Source organism: Silurus aristotelis (genome assembly GCF_946808225.1).
Source record: "Silurus aristotelis genome assembly, chromosome: 10".
Taxonomy (NCBI): Eukaryota; Metazoa; Chordata; class Actinopteri; order Siluriformes; family Siluridae; genus Silurus; species Silurus aristotelis.
In genome coordinates this window covers 6,511,007-6,526,589 of record NC_139583.1, presented here as the reverse complement: position 1 = coordinate 6,526,589, position 15,583 = coordinate 6,511,007, and the positions used below count along the sequence as shown (strand labels likewise).

The following is a 15,583-nucleotide window of genomic DNA, read 5'->3' as shown; positions in this document are numbered from 1 at the left end:
TAGCCTAATATAAAGCATTATTTTTTCCAATAACTGCATGTCCTGAAAGTCTTTTATTCCTCTCATAACACAGGGATATACCCTCAGGGGAAAATATTTAAAAGAATCTTTTCATTTAAGGTCATAGCAGCAAGAACCATTCCCTTGCCAGGCTGTGGAGAATTGTTAACGGAAAAAGTTTGTCGTTTTACAGAGAAAACCCCAAAGCACAAAGATGTCGCCTGGCAGAAAAACCTGACTGCTGCAAAGCACTAACACTGGAGACTCCTTCCATTCACGTCAAATAAATTTCTCCTTATGGAAAGTAATACCATATTCGGTTGAAATCATTGTCATTAGATATAGAGAATCTGAATAAAAAAATCTCTGTGTGTAGAAGCACAGCTGGAACGACACGCCGAGCTGCTGTTATAACAAATTCAATTAACACCTTCTGACCAAACTAAAGCCACATTTTAACAGCATTAGAGTTTAAAACTCTTTAAAACCTGTTGCTAGCAGTGCAACTCTGGCTTCTTTTAGCCTTTCTGTCTTGTTTTGTGTTCAGCTTAAAACATGGGCCTTGTGGGTAGAAAGAAATTCTAAAGTAAGACGCCTCATTAACACAATGTTATTGTTTACAGTGATATGCTTGGTTTTCTGCCTCGATGGGTTTGATGTTAGAAGAATTTAGTCTTTTTGTACGGATTGTGTTTCCAAAACATTTTATTACACGACCCAAAATGAACAAATAAGCCACTAATACAGCAGTAATAACATCAATCTGTGTGTGAGGTCTCCAAGCTGAATGAATTTGCTATTGACGGACCAAACCCAACATTCCAGTCATTACTCCTTTTGCTTCAATGTTGTCCTGATGCATTGACTATGAATTATTTTGGGTTAAAGCAAGTAAAAAAACTGCTAAAATAAAAGACGTTTCGAAGGTTGTTGAGATCCCGGATCTATCATTGAAAGGAGATGGTTCATAGATATAGTTTTATGTTAAGAAGGTGTCACATGGCAAAGTTGTAATCTTGTTTCCTTAACTCATGCTTCACAATGTCAGAAAATAACTCGGTATTACGTTACTGTCTTTTTTTTGTGCTTTACGAACGAGGTCCAGTAGATATTGTCTCTGTAAATGTCAAGTATATTCTTTCGAAGGACATAAAAACGTCGAACATCTGTCTCAAAAGCTGTTTTGATTCACATGTGCAAAAAATTTGTGATGAGGGCAAATCACAAAACCATTAATGAGGAAACTTTTTTTATTTTTTTATTCAGTTGTTCTTTTTTGTACATTTTATAGTGTTTCTGTATTTTTCTTTTTTTTTGTTAAATGAAAATTTTAATGTATTTAGTTCATAAACATTTGAATATTTTTCAATAATTTATATTTTATAAACTTTAAAAATACGAGACGCAGACAGCTGGTGCTTTCATGGAAAAAAGAAATTGAGGTTGAGCATGACCAAATGTAGCGATTTTTTTTTCTTTTTTTTTTTATACAGAAAAAGAAGTTGATATGAAATTTAAAGACCTGTCTGCATATACAGTTATATAAAGAAAAGGCTGATGCTGGCCCATCATTAAGTTCTGCCGGAGAGTTTTATAAATGGTATCTTCTATTTCTTATTGTACTTCAAAATTATGTTATAAAAATGTACATAAAAAAATCACAGTCGTGTTTGTGTGTTTTCATTTGTGCAAAAAAAAGCTGAAATATTGACAACTTTGCAAAGACACACACACATACACGCTCGCACATACACGCACAGGTAGGATTTGCTTACGCATGCAGTAGCTCTGCAGATTTTGTGGAAGATTTGTGGTTGAGTTTATTATAAACCTTACTTGAAATGTGTCAGCTTTCACCCGCAACCTTAACAGCTATATCAGGTTGTGTGTATATATTAGGAACCGAAGCGAACATAGTGTTTCTGGCCATGGAAAATTTTCTGTCATTCTACATAAGTTGAGCTTCAGCAAGCATAAAGCAGACTCAAAGTCTGAGCTCACCATCATTTAGCAGTTCATGAGTTCATGATCAGATTATAGCAATATTGCATCAATGTTTGCGTATTGAAATTAGATAAAATGTGCTTAATCACTGGAAGCACTGGAGATGAAAATCTGCAATACTGAGACAGTAACTGTTTCATGAAGAGACTTTCATGCCAAAGGTTGAAAGTTATCAAACCCAATCTAATGTTCTACATCAATAAATGCAAATTGTGTCAGTGAAGTTGTATGAGATGGCACAAATGCCAATGTAACCTTAACTTTCGTTATGAATTGAGCTAATTTGCAAGTATAAGTTTCAGATATACAGTGATGACAAATAATCAGTTACTGGGTTGTGTGTTTGGAGCCACTGCTATGCTGAGGTAATGTCACCAACATGAACTTGATAATTTGCCAGTACCAGCACAGCCTAAAATGTCAGTAAAGATGACCAAAATGCTAGTGGTTGATAAACATATTAATATAAATTGATATATTGCTAATTTCTTAGAAAACTTTTTACATAGAGTTGTTCAAGTCCCTGTGTATGAGATCTTACTAAAGAAACCATTACTTGTTACAATATTAGCTATAGCATTTAATTAACACCTTGTGAGGAATCAGAATCAAGAATTTAAGTGTTGTTATATAATACACGAGCAGAGTTTTTGTAAATCTTCACAGGACAATTATAACTGTTAAATGGGCAAGCGAGCAGAGAACATAGAAGACTAACATCATATTATGATACATGTCTGAAACAAGGCATTTTAGTTCCGAATTAACTTCAACAATTCAAACGCCCCAAACCTTCCCACCAGTCAACTATCATTGGCGAGATCTGATCAGGTCAAATGGTCAAATCTTGGACATGTAAGAAATCTTGGTCGGCTTGTCCTTCTGCGGAAACTTGCGGAAGATTTTATGAAGAATCCTATGTTTGAGCATTTCTCTAATCAGCTCAAAGTATTCAAATAAACATTTAAAACCCTAATTTCTTCCCAAAGGAATACTGAAATAGGGAGCCCACACATCTGTGCAGTTCTATGACTCTTCCGCAATGGGACTCAGGAACACTGGTCTAAGATTCCAAGCACTGCATCTGTCCCTGTGGTTTACTCAGGGGCAGGTCCAGAGGGAGACTCTTTGCTCGATTGTGTCCCTGGTTAATGACTGTGTCCTCTATGGAGAGCCCTTGTGACGTCAGCACTAAAACAGGCACACTGAAGCCATTCACTTATTTGTAACCCCAGGCTCCAATAAATTCCTCATGTCTAAATAAAAAAACGCACATGGGCTATCATTCTCACTCTAGCTCTTGTCTTGTTGAAAGTTTGCAGCTGGCATGTGAAGATGCAACTCAATGCAATCGGGGCAAGACAAGAAACCATGAGGTCAGATATTAGGTGTTTGGGGTGGGGTGTTTGAGGTTGGCTGGGGTATTAGAATCTCTAGAAATAAATGAACATAAGTCTTAATAACCGTATTGTACAATGCTAACTTTAACAGAAAGAAATTCCTCCAGGATCCATATCCTGGTCAGGTTTGAATCTCATTCCAGGAACACTGGACGTACGATAACGGGATTAAGCACAATGCAATGGACCTCAGTTTATTGGAGAGCAAAAAAGCAACTTTCTATTATCCTACATAGTGACTTGAGATATTGTTACAGGACTATTGCTATCAAAATGCTTTGTTAATGTAAATTGAGGCTTTGTCTATTAGAAAATGTATATTTTCAGTATATTAATAAATAATCCCAATAGTCTTCTTTAATCTCAAATTTTTTTTTTTTACTGTGAAATACTTCTAAAGCAATTTGAGACACATTAGCTCATCTGTTAGACCGAACCACACGGGCCAGCCTTCGTTCCCTACGTGCATCACTGAGTCTTGGACGCCCATGACCCTGTCGCCAGTTCACCACTGATTCTTTCACTTTTTATAGATCCTGACCTTTGCAGCCTGGGAACATCCCACAGGAGCTGCAGTTTTGGAGATGCTCCGACCCGACTTGTCAAACTCCCTCAAATCCTTACGCTCCCCCATTTTCCCTGCTTCTAACACATCAACTTTGAGGGCAAAATGTTTACTTGCTGCCTATTAATATCCCACCCATTAACAGGTGCCATGATAAAGAGATAAACAGCGATAATCACTTCACCTGTCATAATTTTATAATGCAGATAAAAAAAAAAATGACTATAATGCAGATAAAGAAAATTCATGAAATCATACAAATCCAAGTCGAGCTGTTCGAGTGTTCACATCAAGCATCAGAACAAAGAAAAATGATCTCAGTGACTCTGGCTGTTTGTTTGAGTGGCTTGAGTATTTAAACTGCTCATAATTTCCAGACACAACAGTCTGAGGTTGTACTGAATGATGCGAAAAACAAAAAACATTCAGTGAGCAGTAGGTGTTTAGGCAGAAATGGCTTGTTGGTGAGAGTCAGATAATAATGGAATAAAAAAAATGGGCTATAACGGCAAAAATCAAGGAAACGTAGTCCAGGAATCTGAATAATTAGTGACAGGACTTTACATGTAAATTTGCATGGATGCAGGTCATAAAAAAACGGAGATGCGTTTGCTTCTTAATGCGGAAACAACACATAAATTTCCAGGTAAAAAGATTTATAAAGGAAATTGGTATGTCATGTTGATGATGAAAGTGGAAATAAATATGAAATAAATATGAAAGCTTTTCGGGAATACTTTGATGATGTGATAAAAGAAGGCCAAAAATCCGGCCACTTCACAAAGTTTCCACATTTCAGTTAATCTGATGGATAATAGTGTATAACAACAGTGGAAAACCATCTTAATGATACTTTAGGACTACTGTGTAAGACCGTAGATTAAATATAGTTCTATGGTCTTTAAGGCAAAATCTTAATCTCTGGCATGTTTTGTGTCAAACGCTTGACTATTGATATATTTATAGGTCTGAATGAATGCTGTGTTCTTTCGTGGGTTATAAATCCACTGGCATAAGGGAAAAAAAATCAAATTGGCTAAAATGTCAGCAGATAATAGGACTTATATTTGAATATTTCACAACTCCGTACCCACCTACCCACCAACCCACATACACACTCACACTCACACACACATTTTCAAGGTCTTTGTCACTATTTAGCAGAATTTGCTAACTCTACACAGGTGTTTTTTCTCTCTTCTACCTTCCATAACTTCACATTCATCACATACATCACCCCACACATCCCCCAAACACACACACACACACACACACACACACACACACACACACACACACACACACACACACACACATTAGTCACTAGCTTTTGGCCCACACCTGTCACTAGGAAAGTATGATAAGGATTTTATTTTTACTTTAGTTGGTCTGAAATGTCTGTACAGCTTTTTTTTTTTAAATATACATCCAAATGATTGTTTGCATTTTGTATTTTTAAACACGATTAGTTTCGTATGAAAAGGATAACCAAGTAGCTTCTCTAAAAAAAAGGGTTGTATTAGAAAGAAAAAAAACTGTATTAGGATATGTTTTGCATAAAATATACAGTATGATAAACTACTCTAGTACGACTCAGAACAGGACTGATACGGTGCAAATGGATGTTGTTTTTGAGCTGAATGTGAGCTAAATGCTCAAGCAGAAGAGTTAAACGTGTGCAGTGTACCTGTGGCTTTGTCGGTATCAACAGTTGGGGATTTCAAAGGGTAATTTACATATCTTGCTGGGGAAAGTTTCCATTGCATTTGGGTGCAGAAAAAAAAAAAGAGAAAAAGAAAAAAAATGAGTGCAAGTCGTGTCGCACCTGGTAGCGTTAGACAGTTTTTATCCCTGTCTGTCTCTCTTTCTTAGTCTCTCTCTTTCTAACACACATACACACTCTAAGCATGCTGAAGTAGATTGCTTAGTGCCGAGTCCCAGCACAAATATTTATGCTAAAGACTGGCAGGCTCCAGCTGTCTCGTGTCCCGCCAGGCTCTCAGAAAGCTCAAGAATCCTCAATTTAAGAAGCTCAAAACCGAGATCATTCCGAAGCTGCTCAAAAATGTTCACATCCAAAGACCCTGAAGCCAAGTTCACTTTAAAATTCTGGAACATTTTTTATTCTTACCCCATAAACACCACTCGAATTGCTACAAAAATGTATTGTTCAGAGTTTATGGCAATTCATCTATATTTGACTAACGCTTTTCAAAACAGGTCTTGTCATAAATGATTTAAAGCCATAATGAACAAGCCATAGGAAACAGAGGAAAGGAAATACTCCCTCAGATGAGGATGAGGAACCAGATAGTGGGGTTGTGATCAGGGCAAACAGAAGTAAAGAGAAAACCCTGAAAAATTACTATATTTTGCAACGATTCTAATTTCTAAAAAAAAAAAAAACAATCAGTTGATAGTTGAATACATTTAAGCAGTAACCAATTGAGGATTGATTCTAGTGATATTCTTATCAAACCTGAAAAAAAAACAAAAAAACATTTGGCTTGGTTTTGTGTCTCTGTGGAGTTTAACCTGTTATATGTGTGACCTTGTAGATGTAAAAAAAAAAAAACACAGTTTTCCTGATACAGACTCTGGATCCTCCTCAACCCTGACCAGGGTAAAGATCTTTCTGAACAGGAAACAATGTACATATATTATGAATTAACTTTGGGTATCAATTCAATTACTGGGTATCAAACAGGAAAGGGTAAGTTCCCTTTTGGGGAACTTTGAGGGTACATTTCCGTTCATCTCGAGGTTTATATATCATGCCATTTCAATTTTTTTTTATTTGGCTTGATATATAAGGCTTTAGACCTATCTGCTTTGTGATATTATTATAGTAAACTGTGCTATAAAAACAAATTTAAATCGAGTATTCAGTACTTATTGTGAATTTTAGAAAACGGCCTGGCACTAGATTCTAAAAGTTTCAAAATATACATTTCTGTATCTACACTTTCCCTGGAATTCCTCCAATTTGATCCCTGATGCTAAAAACAGAGCATGTGATAGATACAAGACAAAAAGTCAAGCTAATATCCCGCTGCATAAACATCAAAATATTGTGAAAGTCATTATCCTCTTGATGCATTTTAAGGTCTAGTCTGTTCTATTACAGCATCTCATCTTCATATTTACTAACCGCTTTATCCTGGTCTGGGTCGTGTACATTACAGTGCAGCTTATGAAATATGATCGTCTCCTGGTTTCTCTTACAGCTAGGGCTGTTCTAGGCTCATTGTCCTCAATGCTGGAATGTGGTTCTGGTCAATAGCAACCAGGGAAATAGAGAGGTATTCTGGGACTTTCAGTGGACTCGGTGTCAGATGTAGCTGTATCTTCTCATGTCTCCAGTTCAGATTGCTCACCTTTAGTCCAAGAAATTTTCAAGAAACCCCTTCAATAGTTGTCAGTTAGCATGCACAAGCACTGTGACCTTGATCTGTTTTCAACCTCTTTATGAAAGATAGAAAACCATTAATCAATATCTGCTCCTAAATTGGCATTTAACCCTCCCTTTGCCGGTACACTTTTATGATAGAGTTCTCCAGTTTCTGTCTTTATTTGTCTCTGTCTTTGGCTGTGAAATAGAGTGAAGATGTCCTGGCTCAGATATGGCCACAGGTGGGAAGTATATTATAAAGGTTTATAGGGGTCCGGGCTGGGGGTTTCTCCAGCTTTAGCGCCAATTTGCATTTTTATTACACTTGTTCAGACCTCTGGTAATGTGCCGTTGAACCTGCATGGAACCCGTAACACCTCGCCTTCTCATTTTTTCTGAAGACAGTGCTATGCCAGGGCAGTGCCGTATTCATGAGGGTCTAGGAGATGGAGACCTGGCATTCGTTGACAGGAAATGAACTGACTTCAGATGGTAATGTGGGCTTTCCATCAGGATTGGTGATTGATTTTTTTGTTTCAGTTTTCTGACGGCTCATAACAGACACAATAAAAAGATAGCAGGCTATAAGAAGCACAGGTGACAGAGAAGGCTGAGAAGGTCAGTAAGGCAGGGGAGGCCCTGAGCTGGTGTATTATTTTACACCAGCCAATAAGAATGAGGATTGCCTGGTGAATGGGTTTATTATTTTACCATTGTGGTGCGTTGATACTGGGCCCTGGCCAGGAACCATGCCAGCTATGGCTACAGACATAATGCAGCTATTGGTATTTATGAGGGCACTGTGTTTGTGTAGGCGTCGACTTCTCAGCACTTTTACCCTCTTCTTTTTATTTTATAAGTCTTGGGGAATTTCAGCTCTAGTAATTGCGATTCCAGGCATATGTTTGCTCTGTTTGTACAAGGGTGTGTGTGTGTGTGTGTGTGTGTGTGTGTGTCTGTGCAGCTGGATTAGTACAGAATCTGGTCCATGTCCAGTGGCTGCTTGGAGTGTTTTCACTTCTCTTTCATTGCGCTGTGGCTGGGAGTCAGCACTCCTTTCCCAGGACATCTGCTCCCCCGCACACCATGGAAAGCCTCTACTCCAATTGCAGCCTTTGAATCACCCTTTGGCTGAGCTGATGCCGAGCCCTGATTGGGTGGAAGAGGCAGAGCCCAGAAAGTGAAGACTTAAGCCTGAGAATTTTCCAAAATGTTCGTCCTCCTCTCCGCCCCCACTTTACCTCTACCCTTACCCTTAGCTAACATCTGCTTCCAATCACAGTTTCTCTTAAGAGATCACCCCCCTTCCCCAACCCACCCCCCCCAAAAAAACCATAAAAAAAATCTTCGAACAACTGTGATAGACATTCGGATTAGTGTTTGGCCATAATAATGATTTCCATCCCTCTGTTAAATGTTTATAAAACGACACCAGCATAGCATCTGGGTTGATGTAAATGTCTTGGTTAAGCTACTAAAAAAGAACACGTGTAGAGCTGGATACAGAAAAGGACGCTGTGATTATGAGTGATATGAGAAACCGTGTATCTGTGGGAAAAATGCATGGAAAAATTGGACTGAGAATGGTACAATTGTCAAGTGGGTGTGCAGAACAGAAAGGACAGGACATTCCTTATAATACACTACACTTCAATTGACATATAATCCTAAAAGGGAAGAGAGCAAAGCCTTCACAGGAGTGGTGGATAGAACACCTACTCACCATGTAACTGAAGAATAAGGGATGACAGCGAAAGGAAAAGCAATGAGCCCAGAATAAATGCGTAGGTTAAGTGGATTGGGAAAAGAGGCTGCTGGATAAAATGTAAATGTTTAATGTAGTTGCCCAGGTGGGAGGTGCGAGGGACTGGTGTGTGTACTCACAGCAGGACCGTTGAACTGCTGCTGTAAGCAAGCTCTCCCACGCCATTTTGAGCCATCACCAGTCATCTTGTTCCCTCTCCCGAAATCACCTAAATCCTTCAAACAAAACAAAAAAAAAGGAAAAATTGTCCTGTGTGGCCACCATTAGAACTTTCTTTACATGCAGATTAACCATTCAGACATTATTAGGTAATAATATCAGATTCTTGCTATGATAAATATTCTCTGCCTGCCAAGTCTGCTAAATTGCCATGTGCTTACACAAAAACAACATTGTCATGCAGATCCTTTTCGGATCTATTTTTGTGGGGTTTTTGCTTCTTTAAGGATCTCATGTTTGCATCTGAAAAAGCTTTCTTTTTTTTTAATGAATGAATTTCAGAATGACACAATGACCTAAACATTATCAAGCAATGTTGGTCTGGAAAATGTACATTCATACATTCCTTATGTTTGTCAGGCTAGCTTACGCAAACATGCATCACTGGATAAAGTCTGAGCTATAGTAACAGCCACGGTAAAGAAAAGCGACTTTTGTTTTGATGGAGATATGCAGAATAAACACTTTCCTCCATTAGATGAGGATGAACTGATTACTGGATGGAAGGCAGTCTTACAGGGACTATGGGCCTAGACACAACATTGTCCGACTAAAGAACAGAATGTCCGATCTGACTTTCATACTTCTTGAGAGCATTATACCATTATCTTAATGATCTTTATGATGACCCAGTATCTTAGAGACTGAGCTACAGACTGAAAGGCAGATTGCGTGCAAGTGTGTAGAAGATTGGGTGTGCAGAACAGACTAATGGAAACACAAGCGCTCATTACCGTTGTGTCATGGTGATAAAAGAGAGATAAAATTTGCAAAGCTTGACTTTGTGGAACCACAAGGACTTCATGCTGTTTAAGCTAATCAGATACATTGCTCCCATACCTAACTATGAATGCACTATGTGGTACACTTGGCTGAAATATAAAGCCGTTTTAAACACAACAATCTGATAAGGCTTTAATTTCAGGCAGCTTTATTCTCTGCAAAGGTTGTTGGTTGAAAACTTTTTTTGTAGGAGGTACATGTTGTCATAAAGCAGATATCAAGATTAAGCTAATTAAAGAACATACTACACGTTTGATTTGTTTTTAGTGACAGTTGCTGACGTTTAATGTCTATAGGACAAAGTAAGTTCTTGTTATCATTTCCGTTATAGCAGCTGTGGTGACAAAATAAAAAAATTGATGTGCCACCTTTAGGTGCAACTTATACAGCCAAAAGCTTCAGACAAACAATTCTCTAATTTAGCCACTCATTTAGCCACAAGGTCTATGTCGCTCCACAAGCATAGGTTTGTCTCTTCTGAACCAAACAGACTGTTTTTAATAATATAATATTTGTACTTCACCTTCAGATTGCAGGCCTTTAAGCTCTGAAGAAGCCAAAGATGCCCACGCCATTGCACTTCAACCCCCATTTTTGACTACTGCTATGACTGTTTTTATCGTATAATGCCGAATTAGCTTATTAATCATTAGTGTGGCATTGGGGCATGGTTAAGTGTTGGCTGTAGGTGGAAAGGAGACGTGTGAACCGTCAGGATCTGTGTAATAATTCTCAACTGTGGCTTGTTACAGCCAGTCTACTTAGCTGTGAATTTTCTATGCTTTCAGGTTTAGCTGTAACTGGAGACAGAGCTGAGCAACAGAGAGCTATGCATGAATTTTTTACCTACATTAAAAAAGTGAATGCAAAAAAATTGCAAAATGATGAAATTGAGTGTTCTGTTTCCTTTGAGTTGATCTCCTCCAGTCTTCTTCCACATCCTCTCATGCCAGGGTTCTACAATTCTATTTAATTAAATTAGTTTGGACTCTTCACCCTACAAGTGCCTATGTAAATGTTACATGTCAAATATAAAGTATTCGTATACAATAAAACAATTCTGTCCAATTAGAAGCATGCATTTAACAGCCCCGTGGTATAAAAAGCTATATTTATTTGCATTGTGAATCCGGTCTCTGCTGGGAATATAAAGACTTACTAAAGGCTACATTTCCAAAATGCCTTTATTCTTTAGTATGCTTGTGTTTAGAAGGGCCATGTTTAGTTTGTACTACATGCACATGGGATATTGTGAATGTATCTGTTCCTTATTACATTTTATTTTCTTTACCGTGGGTGTTACTATAGCTCAGACTTTATCCAGTGATGCATGTTTGCGTAAGCTAGCCTGACAAACAAAAGGAATGTATGAATGTACATTTTCCAGACCAACATTGCTTGATAATGTTTAGGTCATTGTGTCATTCTGAAATTCATTCATTAAAAAAAAAGAAAGTTCTGAACATAGTTAACATTTTTGGAAGTGCACCATGTTTTCAGCCTGTCGTTTAGAACTAGAGGACAAAAAAAAAAATCCTGACTGAAAACAGAACGAAGTCTGGCTATAACTGCATTTCATTTATTTTTAAACCTGTTTATTAAGATGAAGTGACAGTGATGAGGGATTACGTTTTTATTTTTAATTGCGCCTGCTTTTCATTTTTAAAAGAATCTGACAGCACTGAACCTGAAATAATGTAAATAAAGATTTGCTTTCAATATTATTTCCAATTGACCTTTACATTACACGAGACTGAGATCTGAACTCTTTCTATTCTAACAAGTAACAAATGTGACCTGTATTAATACTTCGCATTGAGCTTTGAGAAGTCACAAACCTTTTGACGCCCGTCTTAATATTCTCTTTCCCCCCACAAAAGGTCATTTCAGCTGACGCAACTGCAACTCATGCCTACAGTTTGCCATTTATAGGCAAAAAATAAAACTGTGACTTGCCTTAAATATTAAATAACTGTAAAAAACAATGTCTAGCACTGGTGGAAAAGTAAAGATAAAGATTTTAAGGGAAAATGTGGAGTACCTACAGTACCAAGTTCCTTTCCATAATGACTCACAAAACCATAAATGCAGTTTTGTCCCTTGTAAGGATTGTTTCCATTTTGGTAAATTAAGAGAAGTATATATATATATATATATATATATATATATATATATATATATATATATATATATATATATATATATATATATATATATAATGTATTCTCCAGACAACCATTAACTGTTCTTTTTTATCTCTGATCAACAATCAATATACATGTGCTTTTAACTTTAACATTTTTCCACTTACTTTGCATTATATTTAATCAGATATTAAAAACAGATGTAATGGGTTATTCCCTAAATGCATTAATTGACCTTCAAACTTTTAATAAAGTTTCAAAAAACCCACAACATGTCTTGTAGACAAGTAGACATTTGCACAATTTTGTATTTTTGACAGTCTAATAATGTATTCGGTACAAATGTCATTTCAAAACACTATTAACGTTGTGCTTTTTTTTACTACTTGAAGATTATTGCATTTTTATCCTTTGTTTGAATATGTACTTGTCTCCTATGAAGACTGCTACTAAATACAGCCAGGCTTATTAAAAAAATGACTCAGCATACTCGTAAATAATAAGATGCATATTTCTAAAATTATATTTTTCGCTGACAATATGAACTTCTCACAGCTAATCCTGGACATAAATACACTATATGGACATAAGTATTGGGACCCCTGACTTTCCCAGCCTTTGAACTGGGAAACCCAAACCTGTTCCAGCATCACACTGCCCCTGTGCACAAAGCAAGCTACAAGTTGAAGGCTTACAAAGATGGAGTGCAAGATCTTGACTGGCCTTTTATACAGGTGAAATGGATTGCTAACTGAACCAAGGCCATCTCTCCCTACATCAGTACCTGACTTTACACTTGCAGCTGAATGAACACGTCTCCCAAACCTTAGTCTACGATATACTGGAACATCTTCCCAGAAGAATGGAGGTTATTATAATGGGGACTAAATGTAAAATGAGACAAAAATCTTATATAATTCTTGTAGTCAGGTGTCCAAAAATTAATCCATATGATGTATTATTTTTCTGTTTGATTTATTAAACATTTCCACATAAAGACTTGTACTGCCTGACAGATCTGTAGGTCTTTAAGGCAGCTGTTATTTGTGCTATAGGCATTTTAGTGGTTTCTTTTACTAAAGTGTATGCAGAAGTGAAAGCAAACGTTTATATGTATAGTTCAATGCAGACATAATGCAAGCCATCTATCAAATGGAATGAAGCAGCATTAACGTGATTATAAACAAAATGTATCAACAGAAACCAAACAAACTTGAATTTGTCAAGAGATTAGATATAAATCTATAGTATTTAATGTACCAATAAACAAACAAGTAATAAAGGGAACTATGTGCTTAGATTGTGTATAGATGACCAACTTAAACAACAACAAGATGCAGACATGCTTAAAATTAACTAAAACTGTTCAGTGAGACTCGGAAGTTTGGAAATCTTTTAGGAATGTCTGCATTTCTGCATGCATATGACCTAAAATATCATCAGACAAGGTGAACCCAATCAAACAAGAGAAACAAAAATATTACACTTTGTCATTTATATACTGTGAAAAATAACCCATTATTATTCAGTGTGAGTGGCAAACGTAAGTGAACCTTTCTGCACCAATAACTGCAAGTAAATGTTTCTGCTAACTGTTGATCAGTCCTGCACTATGGCTTGGAAGAACTTTAGCCCATTTCTCAGTACAGAACAACTTCAGCTCTGGGATTTTGCTAGATTTTTTTCACATGAATGGCTTGCTTCAGGTCCTTCCACAACATTTCAAGTGAATTATGGTCTGGACTTGGCCATTTCAAAATAAACTTTGTTCCTCGAAATATTATTTGGTAGAACATCATGTGTGCTTGTGGACATTGTCTTGCTGCATAACCAATTTTCTTCTAAAATTTCTTCAATTTTCCTTTTAGAATTTGCTGGTATAATTTAGTCCAAAATAGGACCAAACAATGATACTACCACCACCATGTTTCCCAGATGGGCTAAGTTCTAAGTTCTTATACTAGAATACAGTGTTTTCTCCAAACGCTTCACATTTAACCCAAAAATTCTATTTTAGTCTTATTCATCTACAAAACATTTTTCCAATAGTCCACATGATCCTTAACACACTTTAGATCACACCAAGGTTGTTCAGTGTTCTCCTATTTGAGCACTCATGAACTTGTAAGAACTTTGTTGCTTACAAGTTACCCTGGGTTCCTTTGTGAACTTACATACTATCTACCATCTTTAATGGTTTATAATTCCTGAGGAAGGTAGCAACAGTATTATTTGTGGAGTCCAAACATTTTAGAGATGGTTCTGTAACCTTTTTCAGCCTGATGAGTAGCAACAACTCCATTTCTGAGGTCCACAGAAATGTCCTTTGTTTGTGCCATGATACACTTCCACAAGCATGTGTTGTGAAGGCCAGACTTTGATAACTTTTTAAATAGAACTGGATATTTAGTGACATTTGGTTGTCATCTTATTGATTGACCTAATTTGACCTTGAAATCATCTGTAAATGTTTGCCTTATTTGTTTAATTGGGGTTACTTCTTCTAAAATTAGAACTTATTTAAAAATCTTATGATGTTTTATGTAATATTCATGCAAAAATATAGAACACTATATAGGTTTCACAATTTTTCAAGCACACTGCATATGTATTTAAAACATATATTGTTGAATGTGAACTCTAGGCTGAGTTGAGGAAAGGGTCATTCCAGGCAAACCATCTGAATGGAAGAGTCATAGGTGAGTCGGCCATGAGGGAGCGATCATTTATGAGAAGTGTTTCAGACTAGACGGCTCGAGAAAATAAATGATGAAATCCATTATGCTTTCTCAATTGGTGAAAGATAACATGATAGAACGTGTTTAGTTTATTGCAAATTTTCTCGTAGTAAAGACGTTTAATCTGAATAGACCCCACATTTGTTGAGTCACAACTTCTTATAACAGGATCTTGGCACACAAGCTCGCATCTACGCAGTGGAAAAACCTTTAAAGCCTTCCACACATTGTTTGCATGACTAAAGAGCACGAGTGCATCATTCAGCCGGTATGGCGTGAGAAAGAGTGAGGTCACGATCTGAGGGGTCTGAGGAGCACACACTTACAAACACAAACACATATGATATTTATACAACCCCCCAACCCACCACACACACAGATTTCTCTCTCTTTCTCTCTCTCTCTCTCTCTCTCTCTCTCTCTCTCTCTCTCTCTCTCTCTCTCTCTCTCTCTCTCTCTCTCTCTCTCTCTCACACTCATACACACACACACACACACACACATGCAACATATGATTGCAAACCCACGTTTACTGAGGCATCATTATCCTGGAATACCACTGTGAGTGTGTATT

General features: G+C 37.1%; 1 long non-coding RNA gene across 1 annotated transcript; it reads right to left on the bottom strand.

Annotated features, from left to right (window-relative positions):
- Positions 1-6,774: 6,774 nt before the first annotated feature.
- On the bottom strand, positions 6,775-10,949 carry LOC310731712. Its single transcript, XR_014535282.1, has 3 exons — positions 10,651-10,949; positions 9,245-9,340; positions 6,775-8,509 (listed from the first exon to the last, which is right to left on the bottom strand). It is a non-coding gene; the product is annotated as an uncharacterized lncRNA (long non-coding RNA).
- Positions 10,950-15,583: the final 4,634 nt, after the last annotated feature.